Source organism: Panthera onca, chromosome D4 (genome assembly GCF_046562875.1).
Source record: "Panthera onca isolate mPanOnc1 chromosome D4, mPanOnc1 haplotype 2, whole genome shotgun sequence".
Lineage (NCBI taxonomy): Eukaryota > Metazoa > Chordata > Mammalia > Carnivora > Felidae > Panthera > Panthera onca.
Window position 1 is genome coordinate 48,973,062 of NC_138351.1, and position 22,575 is coordinate 48,995,636.

A 22,575-nucleotide genomic window follows, 5' to 3' on the forward strand; every position below is an offset into this window, starting at 1 on the left:
TCTTTTTTTCTCTATTTATTGATTTTTCACTCTGATCTTTATCATTTTCTTTCTTCTGGTTACTTTAGATTTAATTTGCTCTTTTATAGTTTATCTACATCTTCATCAGCACTTATTATTAGAGTTATTATGATTAGTTATCTTTTTTACCATAGCAGCCCTCGTGGGTATGAAGTGGTATCGTGTGGTTTTGATTTGCATTTCACTTAAGGCAAACGATAGACTTATGTTGTGCTTCTAATCCTTTCTCAGAATATCTGTTATCAGCATGTCTATCATGATTCAAATCCTTCAAATGGCAATAAATACATTATTCTTTTCTAACTGCCTCTATTACTTACAAGTATCCTAATGATAAAATTGCCATCAATAATAGTCAACACTTTTTAAACACTTCCTGAGGTCTAGGCTTTTATATATCTCACTCAGTTCTCACACAGTCACATAAATGAAGAAAACTATGTTAAGTGAGCTTCAATAATGTGGAACAGGAGTTGTCAAACTACTGCTGAAAGGCCAAATCCATCCCACTATCTACTTCTCAATGGCTACAAGCTCAGAATATTTATTACAGTTTAAAGTGTTCTTAAAGGAAACAAAGAAGAATATGAGACAGAGACCTATGTAGCCTGGAAGCTTAAAATATTTCATATATGACCCTTTACAGAAAAAGTGTGTTGACCTCTAACTTATAATGACACACACAGGCTTCAAAATTAAGGTCACCAATAGTGGAATAAGGGTTTTACCACTGACAACGTATAGTTTACCTTTGAACAACATGGAGGTTGGGGCCGTTGGTCCCTTGCACAGTCAAAAATCCGTCGGGTAACTTGGCCCCCCCAAAACTTAACTACAAATAGCCAACTGTTGACCAGAAGTTTTACCAATAACGTAAACAGTCAATTGACACATATTTATATGTATTAGATACTATATTGTTACAATAAGGTAAACTAGAGAAAAAATATTAAGAAAATAAGAGAAAATACATTTACATGCTATCCTGTATTTATTTTAAAAAGTCTACATATTAGTTGACCCACTCATTTCAAACTCATATTGTACAAGAGTCAATTGAACTTAAAGCTGTGTGTGGCCTCCAGTTACCTCACTTAGTGAAAGAGCAGGGGAAAACCAAGCAAACACAGAAGTCTAAATTTTTAAAAAAGATAAATTGTGCTGCGTATTATGTGCTTAATATAAATCCTATGACTTGATGTAGAAGAGAGAAGAAAATTTGAACACAATCCCTTGAATGTACGTGAGGAAAGAGAAAACTTACTATACTTGTACAAAACGTGAATCGAATGTGAACGAATATATTCTGGGGATTGGTGCATACTTTTACTTCTCCACAGTCCCTAAGGATGCTGCATTTCTGTAGGTGAGATGCCCTCACCCAGAAAGATAAAGATAAGCCACTAGATAGTATATGATAGAGGAAGACAGACTGGCCTATGGTAAGAATTTATAGTAGAAAATAAAATCACCAATCTGAGGGTATGGATTATTCGAGTACAAGGTAGTAGCGTTGGATGAATTGTATAAAAGTAACAGCAACTCTGACATTCTAAACCAAGTGCCAACTATAAATATTGACAAAGCAACATTCACAAATCAAAGTACTCGATTTTTTTGTTTGAGCCATTTTATATGTCCTCTGTGCCATCTAGAGATCTGGTTAATTATCATGGTAGACTTTGTCCTGTGATGATCAGCACTGTTCCATGTTTTCTATTCTCTCATCTTACCTACCCTTCTTGTCTATCTCCTCTATGTTTCTTTAAAGAATCAAATAACTTTGTACTATGAAGCCTTTGATGATAAACACATAGTATCTTTTTTTCAGCGCCTTCTTTTTTCTAAAATAATGTTTGCTAATTGGAACTCATATCCAAAAATAAAAATTTTGAATTCTCAGAGCAACATTATTTACTTTTTATGGTAAAATAATCGTATTTTAAGGAACTTATATGTGAACCTGAAATCACATCCCATCTTTAAAGAAGGCTTTAGTTGGTGTTACACTCTTTATCTTGAGGCTTGAAATGTTATCATTAGTAACTACATTTTTTTAATGCTTAAAGTAATTAAACCCATTGCTTTTTCATCAGAATGAAACACCCTTAAATATAAGCAATTTAAAAACCTATAGTGTCATTGGTCAGGCTGAAACCTGAATGCTGGTAAGAATCTCAGTATTCCACATTGTCTTTCATTGATGGCTACACTAACACAATTATAATATTTTATATTTCAGAATGGCAATGTAACCGATCCCGAAGGGCACATTCTTTTTGCACATCCTTTGTGCCCTGCTAGGTCCTATCAACTCCTTTCTAGAATATCCTCTAATTTAATTTATCTTTGAATAATTGTTTACCAGATCAAATCTATCATTTTTTTTTCCTCCTGTAAGAAATCCTTTTGACCTTTACAGAAGACTGGACTTATAACTGAACATTATGCCAATGGAAATGATAAGATTTGATCTAAGACTTCAGAAATTTGCTTTAAGATAGTGGTATATTAGCAAATATTCACAAGTTCTTTCCTTATACAAGCAATATTTTTATGAAAATAAATAATATAATGTTCTTGCAGAATTATTTGTGAGATTTCTTTAAAAAGTAATTTATTTTTGTTAGCTCTCAGTACAATTGTTTCTTTTTCTCCCTAGCTAGGAAATATATATTAACTTATTTTATCTTCTTTTATTACCTTAGGCATTCACTATAATTCCTGGATTTAGATTTGAGATAAAATAGTGTGTAATGAAACAGTCCAGCTAGTGTTTCTTTTTAAAGTAGGGACAAAATTATATAGACAGTTGAATCAGGTATGTTGTCACAGTCATGTTTTAAGTGACCCATTTCATCTTTGCATATTAAAATTATAAACATCCTTTGGTCATGTTGAAACTATAATACCTCCAAAAAATTTTTCTTTGGCTAGCCTGTATTTTCTCTATTCTGTTGTTCAGGGCCCTTTATAAAATTTGCTGCTTTCTTTTTTCTTCAAATGTGCTTTTTTTTTTTTTTAATAAGCTTTATATTTCTTTAGAAATGGTCTACATATTTTATCTGAAAATGATTGACTCACTGATATCTAAGCTTTTGTTACTAAAATGCCTTCCCAACTCTTTGCTTATGAAAGTCTTATCTTCCCCCTGAAAGCTCACATTGTACCTGTTCTATAAAGTTAACAGTAATGATCTGATTTAACTCTTTCCTAAATGAATTCTAACACTGATATTCTTAAAAAAAACAAATTGGCACTTTTACTATTATGGGCAACTCATTGTATGTTTCTAGAGGCTCCAACTAGATGGAGGGTCAAGGGCAAGGAAAAAGATTTTGTATCTGTCTAAATGTCTACAGCCTGTCACATGGTAGATCCTGAATATACATTATTGCATTTATAAATTGATCAATTATTTTTATTTATAATTAATATTTGCATAAGAATTAAATTACAGGCAACCTAACTTAGGGAAAAACAAAAATGAAAGCATCCCAATTAATGACTGGGGCCAAAGACAGAATAGAAATTAAGCTGGCAGAAGCAATGTAGGTACTAAGGCTGGATATGTGAGTTACTTCACCTCTATTCTGATTAAAGAGCTGCACGTGGTCCCCACTTCACCAAGCAATCACATTCTCAACAGTTACTTTGGCCCAAGAGCTTCTATTCTTGCCTAGGGCTTTTATCTTATTCTCAACAAAGTAGAATGATATTGTCTAGCATAAGTCAAATTATTTCATACCTGTCTTAGACATGCCCACAAATTTTCCATTTTATTCACAATAAAAGTGGAAGTCCTTAGTATGAGGTGTGTTTGAGTCAGGGTAAATTATAGGCAGTAACAAACAACTCAGAATCTTAATGAGTTAAACAACCAAAGTTCATTTCTACCTTCTGCTGTGGGTGGGTTTTTTGTTTGTTTTGTTTTGTTTTGTTTTGTTTTTTGGTGGCTGTGAGTCATGTCCTTCACAAACATCCAGGGAGCAGGACTGCAGAGCAGTTACCATCTCAAAAATGCTTATCACCATGCTGAGGCAATTATATTCACTAGTCTACGAGAATCACATACCATATTTTGATCACAACTCTTTGTTCATAACTTGTTTTAATTGTTGCACTGCAACGTGGGGGCAGGAAATAGAACTTTACCTGAAAGAGTACACAAGAGGGGCAAAATCACAGTCCACAAGGCTTTATAGGTGGCCTCACCTCCAACTGCATTAATTGTCTTGTCTTAACCTCCTGATACTTTGCTCTTAGTTGATTTTACTACTGACAAAATAGCTTCCTCACTGCTACCTGAACACCCCAGGCATGTTCTTACTGTTACCTTACTCTGAAATACCTTCTCCCAAATATCTTCCTGGGATATTTACTTATGTACTTCCCTCAGGCATTCACTCAAATTGCAGCTGTCTCAATAAGTACTTCCCTTGTTATCCCATCTAACATTACTGCTTCCCCACCAAGCCACTGTTTCCCACTCCCAACCCCCTTGTCCTCCTCAGTCCTTTTTCTTATATAGTTTATCATCAGTATCCCTGAAAATGAAATTCAATGAAGAAAAGGGATTTTAGTCTGTTTTGCTAGATGTCAGCCTACAGGACATTGCCTACCCATGGTAAATCTTAATAAATATTTGTTGCATAAATTTTGAGTCAAAAGTTATGAACACTGCAATTATGACTACAATGACACATTCAAAATTACAATTTATAATTATTTGTTGACAGCTACTATATAACATCTATTATAAGCAAACATTTTATAATACTTGCTGATATATTAACCCATTTTGTTGCAGGATAATGCCAGAACGTAAACACAATTATCCCCACTTTACAAATGTGTAAATAAGTGATAAGAATTAGTATGCTTAAGGTCATACAGTAATAAAAATTTACTAGAAGATAACATGGTAAAGTTTTCATTTAATGTTCATTTTAATTAAAGAATTCTCACCAAATACCTATGAGTTGAAGGGCATTGTACTCGTAATGAAAGAAGATAGGAAATTTAGTTAAAAGCAGTGATTTTCAAGTCCTGAAAGTAATGCAAATAAATTCATGTTCACTTTCAGTATCTTTGTACGGGATAGCAACAGTCCTCTGTCCTAACTGTACATTAGAATCCTACATGGATCTTTAAAAAAAAAAAAAAAAGCTGATAGTCCATTCCTACCCCTAGAAATTCTGATTCAAACTCCCTTCAGTAATTCCAGTATGCTGCCAGTGTTGAGAAGCATTGAGTTAGATGATTAACTTAACCACTGAGCTGCTGCTGGTGGTGGTAGTGGTAGGGCGGAGGATTTGTGGATACTATTTGTTGGAAACGAGGAGTCCCTACGTATGGTTGAGGATAGGTTAGGTTACATACCCTTGCCCAGTTGTTCCACCGATCAAGGAAAACCATGATAGAAGCAATAGTTCATTAAAATACTACATATATTTTCAAATATCTCATCAGTCTTTTGTGGATGTTTCTTTTATCCTTTCTGATTTTGGTAAGAATAAGCTGACAAAGTTGTTGGAGAACAGAGAAAAATTATGCTCCCGACTCTTCAGTTCCGTTTTGCGTTGTCAGGTTGTTAGGGTTGGCAGAAAATTTTTCAAAAAGTCATTGTTTTATCTGGGATTATTCACATATGTCTTCACACACCCAGTTCTGGTCCTTTGGATTAAGGAAGCCTATTCTGGGGAATTGTGGTCAACATATTTTTGTTACTGAATTGGTGGAATTATGGGCATGTTGGTGCAGATGTTAAGTTTCAACACATAATGAAATCACACCCCTCTTTCTACAGTACAGAAAGGTTTGGTGTCTCCTTAGGATGGCCAAAACCATGAGAGGATAGTAAGTCTCCAATTTTCCATGAATTAACAATCATGGGTGTTTAAGCTAGTGTTGGGTTTCACCTGCAACAATCAGTTTAATTTTGTTATTAACTCAATTATGTTGAAATAAATTAGAGTGTCCACTATAGCATCTAATTCTCTATTTTTCTCTTGGTGGCATCTCCACAAAGTTGAGTTGCTTTAACTTTATTCAGACATTAAAATATTCATGATCCTGGTGGTGAAGAATGGCCCATTTTTTTCAGTCCAGCTCATGAATTAATTCAATAGCTAGGCTTAGTAACCTGGAAGGTGTTGGCTTCTATTTCAGATAAATTATTGTGAGGAAAGAATACAAAAGATTTATTACAAATCATATGAATGATACAGCATCTTTATGGCATGCAGCTTGTAGTGTTAAAAAACAGCAATTCTCTACCTCAGTTAACGCAATGGATATGCTACTCAGTGTTTCTAAGGTTGCAAAATGCCTGCAGAACTGTCTCCGAAGAGATTTACTCTAGGATTCAGTTCTAGAATATATGAGGAGGGGGGTAATTTTCATTTCCCATTATTTATGAACTAGCCTTGGTGTATCATTCAAGCTCTCTAACTTTGTTGATGGGCCTCAAACTCCTCACACTTTGTGCCTCAACTGCACACCTCAAAACACTATACATCACACACACCATTCTCCATCAAAACAAATCAGAACTTTTTTGAAGGGCCTGTTTAATTTGAGCTATGTTACCTTTCTGCGATTACCATTTCTTCCTCTAAATGCTGCTCTAAAGACACACAGCACAGCCTAATTTAACAGTACCTACTGTTTCGATTCACAGTGATCTGTTAATTTTACCACCTTTCTCTAAGTAGTATGACTTCTTTTGAATTGAGGACCTTTCTAGACCTTGTAAGGGCACAAGTATTATAAAAGGATAGCTAGAATCCTCGCTCTGAATAAACAGAAGGCTTATTTTCTGGTTTTGAGATCTCCTATAAATTTCTTCAGTCACTTCTCATTAACAGAACAAAATGTAGGTTTTGCCATTCTAGTGGAGCTCAAGTTATTTCCTTGTGGAGGGTTTTAGGGTCTTAGATTTTTTGCTGTATTCTTTACCATATGTTCCAACATGCACTTCAGTAATGGTTCTCTCAGAGGATTGGTGCAGGACTCCCAGAGACTCTGTGACTCTTCGAGGCTGCTGTAAAAATGGACACATGGCTAGTGAAGGTTTATTTGAACCCCATATTCACATTACATACTTCATTTCTACATTACTATTTTTAAGACCCAGCATTAGAGAAGAGAAAGGGTTCCATAGCATTTCTTTAAGCTATTTAGATTTTCTAACATCGTTCCCAACTAGCCTGAAAAATTCTGGGGATGGAATTAGAAGACAGCTTAATTATTGGCTCTGTTACACATTAAATGGGCAGTGTTGGGAAACTCAAAATCTTGAACTTCACATTTCTTTCTCTCTACTTCTCTTTCAAGGCTATTTGAGTTAAATAGATTTGTGTGAATGGTTGTTGAAAATCTACAAAGTCCTATATAAATTGTGCTGAGCATTGTCTTTTTTCCCCTCCAGTTTCATAATCTGCCATTTCCACCCTGCTTGGTGCCTGAGGAGCCGAACCCTATGGACCACTCCAGCAGGACTCTTGTTGCCATCTGGCTTTCAGCTGGCGAGTGGGAAGCACATCAAAGGTAGGAGAGAGGAAGGATGGAGAAGTCATGGTGTGTTTCCCCTGACTCCCTCCTTGCCCAGGCTGCAATTTGTCAATGACTCTGTTTCCGCTCTTTTTCTCTACCAATATGGACAATTCCTCTGGGGTATTTTCTCTCCTGTACCTGTAGGTACTGGTGGGCCCTGATATCTGGTCCTCTTCTGTCGTTGCTAGCTTCAAGGCTATTTTACCTAGTTCCACGCCCACCCCCCACCACATTTTCAAAAACAGTTTCTTCAGCATACTCTCTTCCATCATCTGTTTTGATGTTGCTAATTTATTAATAAGCGGATACTCTATACCCCAGTATAAATCCACATATAGAAATTCATATTTTCTGAAATTTTCTAAACAAACATACACACAAACACATTCCTAAATATATGTTTTCCCCTTTTCCAGAACACCTTTCCATGGTGGGCTTGAGTGCTATGTTAAATTTCAAAGGCATTTCATGAATTTATACTCAGTTTTGTTTAAAATTGTGACCTTATTTCTGCTAGTCTTGATTTTTAATTTTAACTACTTTTAGATTAACTTAAGTGTTATCGAAATCATATGTAACTATTTGTATCAACAGTATTTTTCATATGCGGTTTTAATATAAATATGTGTGTGTGTGTGTGTGTGTGTGTGTGTAACATGCAACTTTATGGCTAGAATACATGTATTCATAATCCAAAAAGTTTTTTAGAAGGGATTCTTCATTGTCATCAGGAAATTCTTTTCCCATGAGAATGTGAGAAAGTCTGGCGTATCGCAGCTCATAGGTCATTCTTCCCAAGAAAGAAATGTTCCTTGAGGACATTCGTCCTTGAGGTTCACGTGCAGTAAATACTGTTATGGGTGCATCATGCCAGCTTACCAGCTGCAAACTCACCTTCGCTAGTCAAGTAAGATGTTTGTGGACTTGAATTATTCAAATAGCCTAGAGCCTGATAATTTTTTTTTTACACTGAGGTCATTTGCAAGCATCAGTACTGTAACTGGTGACCGGAGTTACATAATGTAGAAACAATGATGTCACTCAGCTGAATACTTCTACTCTTAACACTCAGCCCGTGGTCATTCAGGCACAGTACAAGTGGAAGTCACTGTTTCAGGAAAATTTATCAGAGCATCAGAGCTTACTGGCTTCCATGAGCAAGTTAACTCTTTACTTTATCAGTCACATGTCTACTCCTTTAGCTCCATTCTGAGACAGGATAAAGACTGGCTTCTCCATTGCAATTTTACCTCAATTCGAGGTTGCCTTACTATTCACTGTTCTCCTCATGGAAAACATTAAAAGATAGAGGTCACTGCAGTCCTTCTCTCTGGCCAGGCTTTGATTCAGCTATACAAGGAACATGGCGCTACATATATATATATATGTGTGTGTGTGTGTGTGTATGTATGTATATAAATGTATATATATATAAATGTATATATATATTTTATACATACGCATATGTAATCCTTCCTTTATATTTTTGTTCTTATTTTAGTCCATTGCAAGTATTATGACGGTTGTCTCTGCTCTTACTCACAATGCTAAATGCACTTATGTTATCCATTTGGCTTCTTGGGCTCTCTAAACAACAGAAAATGACCAGAGGTCAGATGGGAGTTTGAGGCAAGGCTTTTATTGGGACTTATGCTTCAGCACAAGGGAGACAACACACAAAAAAAAGGTTCTTCAGGCAGGCACCTTGACCAAAGACCAGGGAAAGTTTTCAAAGATGTAAAGATGCAAAAGGAGTGATGTCTAAACATGCGGAGGAGGGGAGAGGCACAGAAAGTTGGGCACACAGTACAGTGGATAGAACATGCTTTTTCATGCATTGCATATCTAATTAGCATGTTAAATCTCCACCCCTCGGTGTAATTTTTAGTATTATAATGAGGGGAAAATGTGGGTGAAAGGGTAGCACTGGGGTCCACCTTAATGCAGATTGGTTTGGTTAGGTCTTTGCTGGTCTCCTCGTAGAGTCAGGAATTCCTACAAGATATGCTACTCAAAAGGCATAGGGTTTCCATTATCCGGGAACACTGGGTTTCCCTCTCAGAAGCAAGGGGACCCAAGTCTAGTCCATGCTCTGTCTAGGGTTGAGATGCAACCAGCCATCCCAGAGAAGACTAATCTTTGATTTTAAACCTATCATCTCAGTTACTGTCAAACACTAACATGAAGGTTTAAATTTGTGATGATGAGTTTTTTACCTCTTGATGTAGGGATATATTTTTATTAGATTAACTGCATTAAATTGCTAACCTGGAGAATAAAGGGAGGCTGCTTATATATCTAAGCTCTTGATAGATTTTAACTTCATGAGAATTGTAATTAGTGTCAGTAAGATCGATGCTATTTGAAGTTCATTGAATTCTCAACTAGGTGATACTCATTATTTTCTTTTTGAGCACCTACTCAGTATAATCCTTTTTTGGTCTGATAGAGTTGCATTTGGTGTGATATTTTGAAAAGTACTCTAGTATAAGAGCGAGAGTTTGGATCCTTCCAAAATTATGTTTGCATATCAATTGTAACACTTCCTGGTTAACATTAGATTGAACACATGTTATATTGACTTTAAATTTATATTTAAAAATGAGAAGCTAATAATACTTAAAACAGCTAGCTGTGAATAGTCAACAAATGTTGATTTAATTTCCCCACTTCTATCCTCCTCTTTCATGTTTGCTTATAGACACTTGGGTAAAGATTTTAGCTCCTACTAGCATTGTAGGAAAAAGGTAAATTTTTCCTTTCTATTTTATTTTGCTCCTTTAAATAAATGGTGGTCAAATACACATAACATAAAATTTCCCATCTTAACCATTTGTAAGTACACAATTAAGTAGTGTTAACTACATTCATATTGGTGTGCAACTAATCTCTAGAACTTTTTTCATCTTGCCTAACAAACTCTGTAATGATCAAATAACACCACCCCATCTGGCTCCTCCCCCCACCCCCACACCCAAATTTCCTTCTATAGTGTGACTTTTAATGATTGCAGCAAAGTTAATAAAATCGAAGATTTATTCCAAGTTACTGTGTTTCAGTAACATGATTTATAATCACATTAACTATACACCTCTAGTTTTTAGAATAATTTAGGAGATTTTGCTAAAGAAATCAAATAATTAGGTTATATCTATTATTGTATTCTTATCCATTAAATACAAGGAAACCAACAAATCAGAAAAGGAAATTATTTACTCTACCAGTTTCCTCAACCTTTGGTTTTAGAAAACATAGTAATTATGTCTGTAAATCATAGTCACCAAATACATAGGATCAGTGGGTTAGGGTCTTTGCTATAAACAAGGCCACGTCTGATAACTGGAGACTTGGGGACACTGAATCTTACATTTTTTGTCAGCTCTCTCGTGATTCTCATAATGGCTGAAAATGTGAATATTTTTACTTACATTTAAGTTATGCTGAAAGTAGTTTAATGCTTATTTCTAAAGTTCTAAATTTATATCTAAGTTTGTTTCATATCTAATTTTCAGTTCTTAATTACTTCCTAGCCTTCAACATATACGTGTTATAGGTTGAAGAAACAAGTAAGTAATTCACTTAGGAATGTAGAAACGGCAATTCTTAAATATTATTTATGTGCATTTTTAAACTTCAGAAATATTTGATGTCAGTAACAAAGAAGGATTAAGGATTAAGTCTGCTAATAAATGTAAAACACTGAAAATAATGCCTGACACATAGAAAGTGCTAAAAAATTTAGTTATATTGTGATTATTGCTATTATTATTAATTGGGGAATTAAATTGAATGGACAGCAAGTGTGATACTTACCAAAGTTACAGTATTGGACAAAACTCAGAGGTTCTTTTCACCCCAGATACCTACTCTATAAAATATGTGCCTAAAACCTATCTTATGGAAAGAAATACAACAAATGATTTAGGTTTTTTAATTCTGCACATGCAAGGTACTTTCAGATCCAAGACATTTTCTGAACATAATCCTGAAATGCTGGGGTTTCTTTCAAAAAGCAGCAACCAATCTATAAGCTTTTCAAAGCTGAATATTTTTTTATTTTTTTATTCCTTCTAAAATAAATGAATATGTATGTAACTAAAAGAGTAGATCTTCACTTTGCTTTCTGTAGGTGATATTTTCTGTATTCATAATTTAACTAGGAGTGCTAGCTAATTTTTTTAAGTAAAGAAAGGAAGAAGCATTATGTTCCTTCTCATTTCTGCAAAAGTGTATTTGCGTGTAAGAGGAAAGATGCAGAGGCCATTTTAAAAATTGTCCTATTCACTTCAGTCTGCTATAACAGAGTTCCATCGAGAGGGTGCTTAAACAACAATTTGTCAGAGTTTTTGGAGACTGGGAAGTTCAAGATCAAGACTCTGGCAGAGCTAGTGTTGGTGGGAGCACTGATCCTGGTTTGCAACAGGATATCTTCTTAAATGCTCATATAGAGGAGATAATGAGCCATACTCTCTTCCTCTTCTTCTGAGGGCATTAATACTATCAGGGGGTCTCTGTGCCCTGGACTTACCTAAATTTAATTACCTCCCAAGGTCCACACCTGTTAATACCATCCATTGTAGGTTAGATTTCAACATAAGAATTACAGGGAGACACAAATATGCTGTTTGTAAGCATTCACCTTATAATGTATTGAGATTTTGTGTCTTTCAGGGTACTTTGTAGAATTTGTTTTACAGTAAGTGTAAACTTTTTTTCACCCTGGATTACTTTGTTTAATTCCAATGAATCCTACCATCATTTTCAATGCCGTTACGTTTCATTCTTAAGGAATCTCCCTGACCCCCTACATTATGACCTTTTACATTTGGACAGATTGCTCAGGATAATAGCACTGGCCAAGCCTATATGGGTGTCTAAAGTCTAGTAGCTGTTCTACTTCTCTGATACATTTGGTAATCTTTGTGGAGCCTGGGAAGGGAAGTTAAATTATTATAGTAAACATGCACCAAAAAGGGATTCTCCACTTCTCTCAGGGGCAAAGAGTCATGGATTTCCATAGTGAGCAGAACTTCAGAACTTCATGCATTTTCTAGCATTGAGACTGTTTCTATTCTAGCAAGAAGCCCAGACTTCTAGAAATTGAAAATCAGGAGGGGAGTTTGTTTAGAAGTAAATTCTCTTTGATATAGCCCACAATGAACTTTCCCCTACATCAGTGGTCCCACAAGCCTGGGCGTGTATCCGAATCACTTGAGAATTTGATAAAATACAGATTGCTGGGCCCTACCACCAGTTTTTTGATGTTAGGTGGGGGTTGAGAATTTGCATTTCTAGAAAGGTCCTAGATGAAGCTAATGCAGCTGGTTCAGTGTTCTCACTTTAAGAAATGCATTCCTAAGGCAAGAAGAAGAAAAAGATTTGACTATAAAAAGACTCAGTGGTGAGACATATGCCATACAAGGAAAAAAAAAACAAGAAAGATGAATATCTCAATACATTATCATACCAAATAGTTTTGTGGGAATATAGGGAACGAATGCACAGGATTTAAAGCCAGACAAAGAATAATTTAAATTGTGTCATTGACATACACATGGACAATTAACTTATAGAACCTTGTTTTTTTTTCATCTCTTTAATTTGACTAATACCAGCTTCTTAGTATAATGGTTGTGAATATGAAGTAAGAGTAGTGAAGCACCTGGCCCATTTAACAAATGCCAATTACCCTTCTCACGTTTACAGGTGTTTCTGAGATAACAGGTTGGAAAATGGAAACAGCACCCAGGGTTTTTTGTTTGTTTGTTTGTTTGTTTGTTTTTTGTTTTGAGTAAGGCAAGCTTGAGTTCTAAATTCTGCTTTATTAATGAGATATTCAACCTCTAAGCCTTAGGTTCCTCACCTCTAAAATGCTGTCACGAGGATTAAGTAAGATGGTTTTGGTAAAGGAGTCAGTTTATCTTGCCCAAAATAAACAATGAGTCAATACTGCGTTCTTGTCCTACCATCAACAGTGAGAGACCATGAATTTGTCAAATGTGTGTATTTCTTGTATAGAATGGAATCAAAATCTGCTCTGGACTTGTAGCTGTGATACTTGTCAACCGAGTTCATGTTGGGAGATCTTCCTTAAACTGGAGTAGTTTTATGAAAAGTTTAGGGAAAAACTTTTAAATACTCATTTAAACCCACATTTCTCCCCGTGAATACCAATATTAATGAAGCTGAATGAAAGTAAAGTCTATCTCCAAAAGAGGGAAATTGATAAAAATCCTATCCACCTCAAAAATTGGCATTAATCTTCTTTGTTACTTGTTTGGAAATTTTGATTTAGGCTCTTTGAAAAAGAATGAAGAATTTTGGACCTCTTCAAGCAGTGAATGAATCTTTCTATAGATATTTTATGTATTATTTTAGTAAGATATACATAACAAAATTTAGCCATCTTTAAACATACTATCTGTGGCATTAATTATATTCACAGTGTTGTGCAAACATCACCACTTCAATATGGTAGGAAAGGAAAAAAATCTAAAACTTTTAGAAGTTAATATTAGAGAATATCTTATTTTTAGCTTGTGGTATAAGTGGTTTTTTTTTAATTTCTTTTAAAAACAAGGTGAGCAAATATGAATCATATAGGAAACATTTGATAAGTTTAATGGTATCTGTGTATATAATAATATCAGAAAAGAATAAGAAGTTACAGTCTCAAGGGGCGCCTGGGTGGCTCAGTTGGTTAAGCGTCCCACTTCAGCTCAGGTCATGATCTCACGGTTCGTGGGTTCGAGCCCCGAGTCGGGCTCTGTGCTGATAGCTCGGAGCCTGGAGCCTGTTTTGGATTCTGTGTCTCCCTCTCTCTCTGCCCCTCCCCTGTTCATGCTCTGTCTCTGTCTCAAAAATAAATAAACATTAAAAAAAAAAGTTACAATCTCAAGAAGTTAGAGCAACTTAGGGCTGATCAGGTTTTAGTATCCAGAATATATGAAAGACTTGTTCAAAACGGTTACTAAAAGGGAAACACCCCACCAAAATAGTAGCAAAAGTCATGAACAAGAAGTCTACAGAAGAGCAAATATAAATACTGAATACGCTAATGAGAAAATGTTCAAACTTGATAATAATCAGGCAAGTATAAATGAAAACAGCAGGGAATGCTTAAGTGACAAAAATTTGAAAATAGAACAATACCAAATCTTGTTAAGGATGGAGAAAAAGGGAATTCTGATACAGTGCTGTGGGGTCCAAAATCAATAAAAATGTCTGTAAAAAAACCAATTTTATTGTGAAATAGATTTGAACATATACATACTCTAGGTCCTTGTGATAGATGATGTCATTGTTGATAATAGCAACAGTGCAAACAACCCAACCACCTTTCAACAATCAACTGAATGAATAATTGGTCTATCCTACAATATACTTATACAGTAAACGTGTGTAGATCTCAAAACCATAAAACTAAATGAAACTAGTAAGTAAATGGATAGTTAATTACATTTATAATAACATTAAAAAGAGAACAGGGGAACCTTGGTGGCTCAGTCAGTTGAGTGTCTGACTTCAGCTCGGGTCATGATCTCACAGTTTATGGGTTCGAGACTTGCATCAGGCTCTGTGGTGACCACTCCGAGCCTGGAGCCTGTTTCAGATTCTGTGTCTCTCTCTCTCTCTGTCCCTCCCCTGCTCACACTCTGTCTCTCAAAAAAAAAAAAAATTGATATGTTGTGTGTATATGTGTGTATATATATACATACACAGTTGACAGCTATAAACAAAACCAAATACATGATTACATCAGAAATCAGTTTATCTTCTGCTGGGGTAAAGAAGGCGGGGGGACATCATGAGGAAAATCCACAGAGCTTGTAAGATAGGGATAAAGTCCTATTTAAGTTGCTTGGTAAGTACGTGAAGATTCATTTTATTGTTTATTTTTCATGTGCACATTATTGTGTCTTTAATATTTTTGGGGAATCTCATTTAGGAAGTATAAAAGGAAAAACATAGAAAAGAATTAGAAAATATATACATGCCAGTGGGCTTTATTGCACTAAGGGAATTCATTGTAAATTGTGTTTCCCACATCTAATATTTTCATTCTGGGGCTAGAATATGAAAGATAGACTATCACATGGAGGCTTCCTCCCTCACCTTCCAACATCCTGCTCATCCTGATGGATTGCCTGCAGCACCTCCCTTCTTGTGGAATCTGGAATAATCAGTTTATTTCCTTTGAATAGCAGTTCATCATTTTCATTGATTTTCTTTCTGCGGGTAAAATATTCTTTGATTTCTTATGTCACTTCACTTTTCTCTTTAAACTATCCATCTCTTCTCTGGCCTCAAAACCTCTGGGGGCTCCTGTTCTCCCTCTGCTTGTCTGACTGAGGGTAGATTTCCTTGTGAAAATGCTGAGGGATTTTTTTTTCTTCATCACCCCAACTACGTGTGTGTCTTCTACTCTATCAATATCTGCCGTAATTTGATGTAGTTGAAACTCCCTTTCTTTCTTGTTGCCGTCTGTCATGGCAAGCAACATACACAAAGGATATATACAATAAGCAATTTTCTTGCTGGACTGCTGTGGGCAGGGACTTGGGTTTTTATAGTAAGTACTTATGCTGTTAGTGCCAGGAAGATTTAAGAGCGCATTATTCTGAGAACATCAAGCCCCTGTATTGCACTTCTATTTCAGAGAGAATTATTGGACAGAAACGTGGAAACTTTACTGACAAAAAGATCATCCTATTTCCCATCAACCAGGTTAAACAATTCCAGTGATTGCTAATAATCCACATGATTAATATATATTACTACTTTGCTATGTAACAGCCACTATGCTGTGGTAATTATCTCATTTTATCAGTGTAAGAGCTTTGATCTGGTAATGATAGGCAAAAGTCCAAATTGAAATTGAAGAAAAAAAAACTGAAAAGAAGAAAATTAAAGGGAGAAGAGTAAAACAAGGGAAAGGTTGTGAAAAAGGAGAAATGAGTCTCATTTGGTACTTCTTATGTTATCTGTAACTTATAAAATCTAATCTGGAGGTAAAATTTTAGATGAAGACACAGTAGAAGAAACATTTTAATTTATTGTTCTAAGAATAAGGTACTTACATACACCATGCTTTTCTCATCTGTTCGAATGAGAGCTAAGAAATTATATCACATAAGACAATTTACGGTGAATTTTTAAATTGACCACCTAGATCGAAGAGTCTAAAACAAATACCCCAAATTGGTCATCATTTTCTTTTTTAAAAAAATAATAATAAAATAACTTTATTCTTAATTTTCATTAAGAACACATAAACCTGAAATCATGCTATAAACCTGAAATGATCCTATAACATGCATAAAATACTATTGTTTTCTGCATTATACTCGGATTCATAGTAATTTATCCAAATATTTTTACTTATTTTGCCAAATACTTAATATTTTAGCAATTACTTCAGATATGCTTATGCTGTTTAAATAGACATACAAATATCTATATACACATATATCATTTAGCTGTGTAATCCTTGCTATATAATATAAGCATATGGATATAAGAAAACTTGAATTTTTTTCCTAAAGAATTTCAACATATTGTCATGACCAATGCTGGAGTGACAAACTTGCATATATAATATCTGCACACTTTTTCATAATTTTCTCTTTCTAAAAGAAGAATTGCTAGAATCCATGCTTATGGACTTTGAATATATTTTTCTGAACGGCCCCCTAGAAGTCAGTGTCAATTTAAATGCTCCTTAAGTTTCTGAATGGCTGTTTTCATATCCTTAACAACACTGGATCAGATGAATCTTTTAACCTTGCCAATCTGACAAATACAAACAGTAGCTCTTTGGTATTTTAGCTAATTTATTCAAATGATGCCTAAGTTTAACATCTGTCTTAAGTGGAATTCCTTGGGAAACAGACTTGCATGTGGGAATTTTACTGGGAGGTGCCCACAGAAATAAGAGATTAAGTAGATCTAGGTGAAGAGAGTTGAATTGCAAAACGGTTGAAACATGTAGTTATGATTCCCCAGGGTGAAGAGGAACTAAGGTTGCCTTTCCAAGTTTCCTTGAATTAGGTATGTACTCATTCAGAATGCCTGTCTATTCCCCTTTACTGAGTGTATGTTCAAGCAAGTAAATGGCCATAGGTGCTTCTGGAAAAGGAATGTGGATCTCTCTCATATATATCTGCTGAGGTGCTGTAGTGTTGTTCGTTGTGTGGACTGTCCTCTACTTTAATCAGTGGGTTCTGGCGCAGGTCCAGAAACTTCTCAAGGATTGTATATGTATTGGGATTGCTGCCTTCCTCTCTTGACTGGCTGTCCTTGATTTCTTTTGGTTGTATAGAATGAGCAGTACCTTACTGGTTGCACATCAATCTTGCCCTTAAGAGCAGTGAGTTCTCAAAATTATCTTCGTAGATCTCTGTGGATCAGGCTTCCATGGGTATCACTCAAACATTGCTACTTATTTATGGTATCTGGACCCACTTTGCTTCTAAGAGCTCAGCAACACCACCTGTCCTGTATTTTCTAGATTGTATCATCTGCACCTCTGTCAGTGAGCCAAAATTTTCATATTCAAGTTCTTTTGTGAATTGTGCTCAACTAAACTCTTTAACCTCTCTACATTATAGGTTACTCTTTTGCGAAATAAGAAAAAAAAGTGAATTGTTTCCTTTCAACCTCATATTCCTGTTTCCAAGATAAAGTGAATAAAAATGTGTAAATATGTTGCATAAAACTGTAGTCCTAAACAAGTGTATCACAGTATTTTTATTTCTCATTACAAAATCATGCAGTGGTAGTGTCTCAAAATACCCTGTTTGGAAAGTGTTGGAAAATCAGTACATCTTCTCCCATAGCTAAGTCTCTGCAAGGGTTAACCGTTAAACACTTGCGTCCATAACAAACAAGACTTTCCTTTTTGCCACAGTTACAGAATATAATCCTAGAAACACTATACCTAAAATATTAGGTGGAATCAAGGAACAAATTGGGTGGGAAGATAGTTTGACTGAAAGAGCATTACTGGGACCCTGGGGACAGCTACTTAGGGAATCATACTGAGAGCTGAGCATACTCACCAGAGTATATGTACTTTTCTCTGTGTGACTTGGAGGTTGAATGGAAAAAGTACAACCCACTTCCTCTGGCTCAACTATCCCATACCTTCTCTTATGGGGTAGGATCTACTTTAGCAGTTAGGTTGCTGCTATTGAACTTAAAAACTTTTTTTAATGTTTTTTAATTTATTTTTTTGAGAGAGAGAGTGCAAGCAGGGGATGGCAGAGTAAGGGGGAGACACAGAATCTGAGGTAGGTTCCAAGCTCTGAGCTGTCAGCACAGAGCCAGACACAGGGCTTGAACTCACAAACTACGAGATCATTATCTGAGATCATGACCTGAGCCAAAGTCGGACGGTTAACCGACTGAGCCACCTAGGTGCCCTGAACTTTTGATTATTTTTGATGAGTATTTTCATTATCATGAGACCCAGATGATTAATATTCCATATCCTATAACAAAAGAAGTGTTTCACTAAAGCAAAGGTAAATTTTCAAAAAGGAAACCTTCATCTCCTGATGATGAGTCTAAAAGAGCAGAGGGCTTTACGATGAGAATACTTGTTTTTTGGATGCCCAACAATATTTTTCTTAACATAAAACAATGTTTTTCTGTTTTTTTTATATTTTACCTCAAACAAAAAAATTCAGAAAATTATATAATGCATATATAAGTATATAAATACACACATACATCACTGTGATATACAAATTTTAAAATTTTTTGGCAAAGATGTAGAGGAAAAAACTCAGGAACTGTTGATAGGAATGTAAATGAATGTAGCTACTGTGGAAAACAGAATGAAGGTTTCTCAAAGAGTTAACAGTAGAATTACCATATGATCCAGTAATTCCAATCCTTTGTATTCCCAAATAATAAAAAAAAAAACATTAATTCAAAAAGACATATGAGCCCCTATGTTTATTGCAGTATTACTTATAATAGCCAAACTATGGAAGCATCCCAAGTGTCTGTTGATAGATGAATGGACAAAGAAGAGAAGTGGTATATATATACAATGGAATATTACTCAGCCGTAAAGAATGAAATCTTGCCATTTACAATAGCATGGATAGAGCTAGAGAGTGTAATGCTAAGGGAAATAAGTCTGTCTGAGAAAGACAAATAGCATATAATTTCACACATATGTGGAATTTGAGGGAAAACAACAAATGATCAAGATAGAAGAGACTGAAAACCAGACTATTACCTATAGAGAACAAGCTAGTGGTTACCAGAGGGGAGATGGGTGGAGGGACAGGTGAAATTGGCAGAGGGGGAGTAAAGCGTACACTTATCACAATTAGTACTGAGGAATGTATAGAATTGTTGAATCACCATGTTTTATATCTGAAATTAATACAACACTGTATGTTAACTATACTGTAATTAAAATTTTTTAAAAAAGTTTTTTTTAAACAAATTTTAAAATTCTGCATCCTTTGTTGGTAATACCTTACTTTGGGGTTTTGTTATCTTTTTTTCTTATTTTAGAAAATAGGTTATATTAATACGTACTTTTTGTAGTTCAAAGTTTTAACATTTTCTGATAGAGGCTTGGCTTCTGGCTATAAAGAATAATTTGACATCTTAATTTATTGAGATCATTAAATAAATCTTTATATTGTCTAGAAGGAATTGAAATAAAAAGTTTTTTTTTTTATTTCCTCAAAGCTGTAACTGTAGCTGAGTTGAGACTTCACTTATCTTGAGTTAAAATTTGTACTGTATGATAGCCATTTAAAAATGAAATGTGTATCTGGAATGGTGACGACAAATCTTTGTTGCAGTTTTTTGAAAATAAGTAGTTTATCCCATATTATGTTCTTGATCTGGGTGTGTTAACGATTTCAGAGTTACTGAGAATCTGGCAGGAAACATCAAAATAAATGAATGGAAAATCTGTATTAACTAACCCATTCACACAATTAAAATTAGAGCATAATCACACAATTAAATTTAGAGCATATGGATGAATTCTTCTTTTTCCAGTTTGCATAGTTGTCAAATTTAGAAAAGCTGTTGAAGAAAATTAAATATTAAATCTGGAGGTGTGACCTTTTGACGGCTTGAAAATAAAAGCATAAATTTAGGGGATCAAGCTATTGAAAATCAGAGATAAATGGAAATGTAAAATTTTATTAAAATATTAATATGCAGGAAATTCTGATTCCAGGAAGCAAAAAATGAATTTTATTTTTTAATTTTTTTAAAAAAGATTTTTTTTAATTAAAAATATTGAATGTTTATTTTTGAGAGAGAGAGACAGAGTGAGAGTAGGGGAAGGGCAGAAAAAGAGGGAAACACAGGATTTTTTTTTTTTTTTTTAAATTTAGAGCATGCACGGGGAAAGGGGCAGAGATAAAGAGAAGGCCAAGTAGCCTCCACACTCAGTGCTCAGCCCAACACAGGGCTCTATCCCATAAACCTAGGATTATAACCTGAGCTGAAAACAAGAGTTGGACGCTCAACTGAATGAGCCACCCAGGAGCCCCAGAACTTTATTTTAATAATTAAAAGTTAACTCAGTTTCAAAAATAGATTTACTGCTTTGTCATGCAAATATGTCATTCCAGTAGGTGACTAGGTTTATTTTATACTTTACTGTTTTGTATTACAAAGCCACAACAAAGTCTTTTTTTTTTTTTTTGCTTAGTTAAAACTCCCTAAGAGATAATTATTTAAACATAAAATAATAGAAACATATTGTGGATTTATTACATAGGTATATGTCACATATTGAATGGCAATTCAAGCATAAATGTTGGGAGGGGAGAAATGTAAGTAAAGTGAATCACTATAGCTTAAATATGGGCCGGGGTAAGTAAAAAAAAGAAATGTACACCATAAAAATCAATAAGAAAACAAATAGCAAACAATAAAAAGAATTAGCTAACAAAATAGATGGTATGGAATCATACAAGAATCGAAAAAAAAAAGGGAAAAGGGATCAACAAAAAACGACAAATATAAAACATGGAGTAAGGAAAATAGAAACAAATCAAAATATATCCATAATCACATTAAATGCAACAGGGAATTAAATTGAAATGCAGATTGTTGTGAGAATGGATAAAAAGCAAGACAACTGCATACTGACTATAAGAAACACTCTAAATGAAGACTTCAATGGATTACAAGTAAAATGATGGACAAGGATATATAAAATGCTAATACTAATTAAAAAGTTTTGAAGCCCTATGCAACGTACATTTTGCAGCAAAGAATATTACCAAAGATAAGCATATTCAACAGGAGCAAAGAAGTTTAGTTCATCAATAGGAAATAACGGTAAACATTTATTAACATGACAACAGAGCTTTCAGTATATTTATCAAAAAAAAAAAAAGAAAGTTTTAAGGAGAAGTAGACAAATCCACAGTTTAGGTTGAATGCTTTAACATTCTGCTGCTAATAATTGAGAAAATAATTACAAAATCAGTAAGAGAATGGAATATTCGAAGAACACTATCAAGTAGTAACTTGATCTCATTGATATTTATAGACCACTTCAGCCAAATGTAACAGAATATACATTCTTTGCAAGATCACATGGAACATTTGCTAAGACAGAACATATTCTGGCCTATAAAACAAGAATCAGTGAATTCAAAAGGATTCAAGTTGTAGGAAGTATTTTCTTTGACCACAGTGGAATTAAAGTAGAAGTCAGTAGAAAATTTTCCAGATACTTGGAAACACAATTCTAAATAATATGTGGGTCAATAAAGCAAGCACTAGGATACCCTAGATATTAGAAATACAAAAGAAATTGATTAAATAACATCTGGGACACTTCCATCATTAAGGATCCAACACTCAAAATGACAGAACTGCATCCATAGCCTACATTTTCTACTACTGAAGCTAATAGTACTCAGGTACTAGTACAATGCTGCTTTGCCTCATTTGTTCCATGTCCTCAAAATAAAAGACAATTGCACTAAAATATCATGT

At 34.7% G+C, this 22,575-nt stretch overlaps 1 long non-coding RNA gene across 1 annotated transcript in view; it reads left to right on the forward strand.

Moving 5' to 3' along the window:
- Positions 1-7,457: 7,457 nt before the first annotated feature.
- LOC144614052 (uncharacterized) overlaps positions 7,458-22,575 on the forward strand; it is a 425,367-nt gene continuing 410,249 nt past the window's right edge. Inside the window, exon 1 of the long non-coding RNA XR_013551586.2 lies at positions 7,458-7,572. This is a non-coding gene — a long non-coding RNA (uncharacterized LOC144614052). The remainder of the gene's footprint in view (positions 7,573-22,575) is intronic.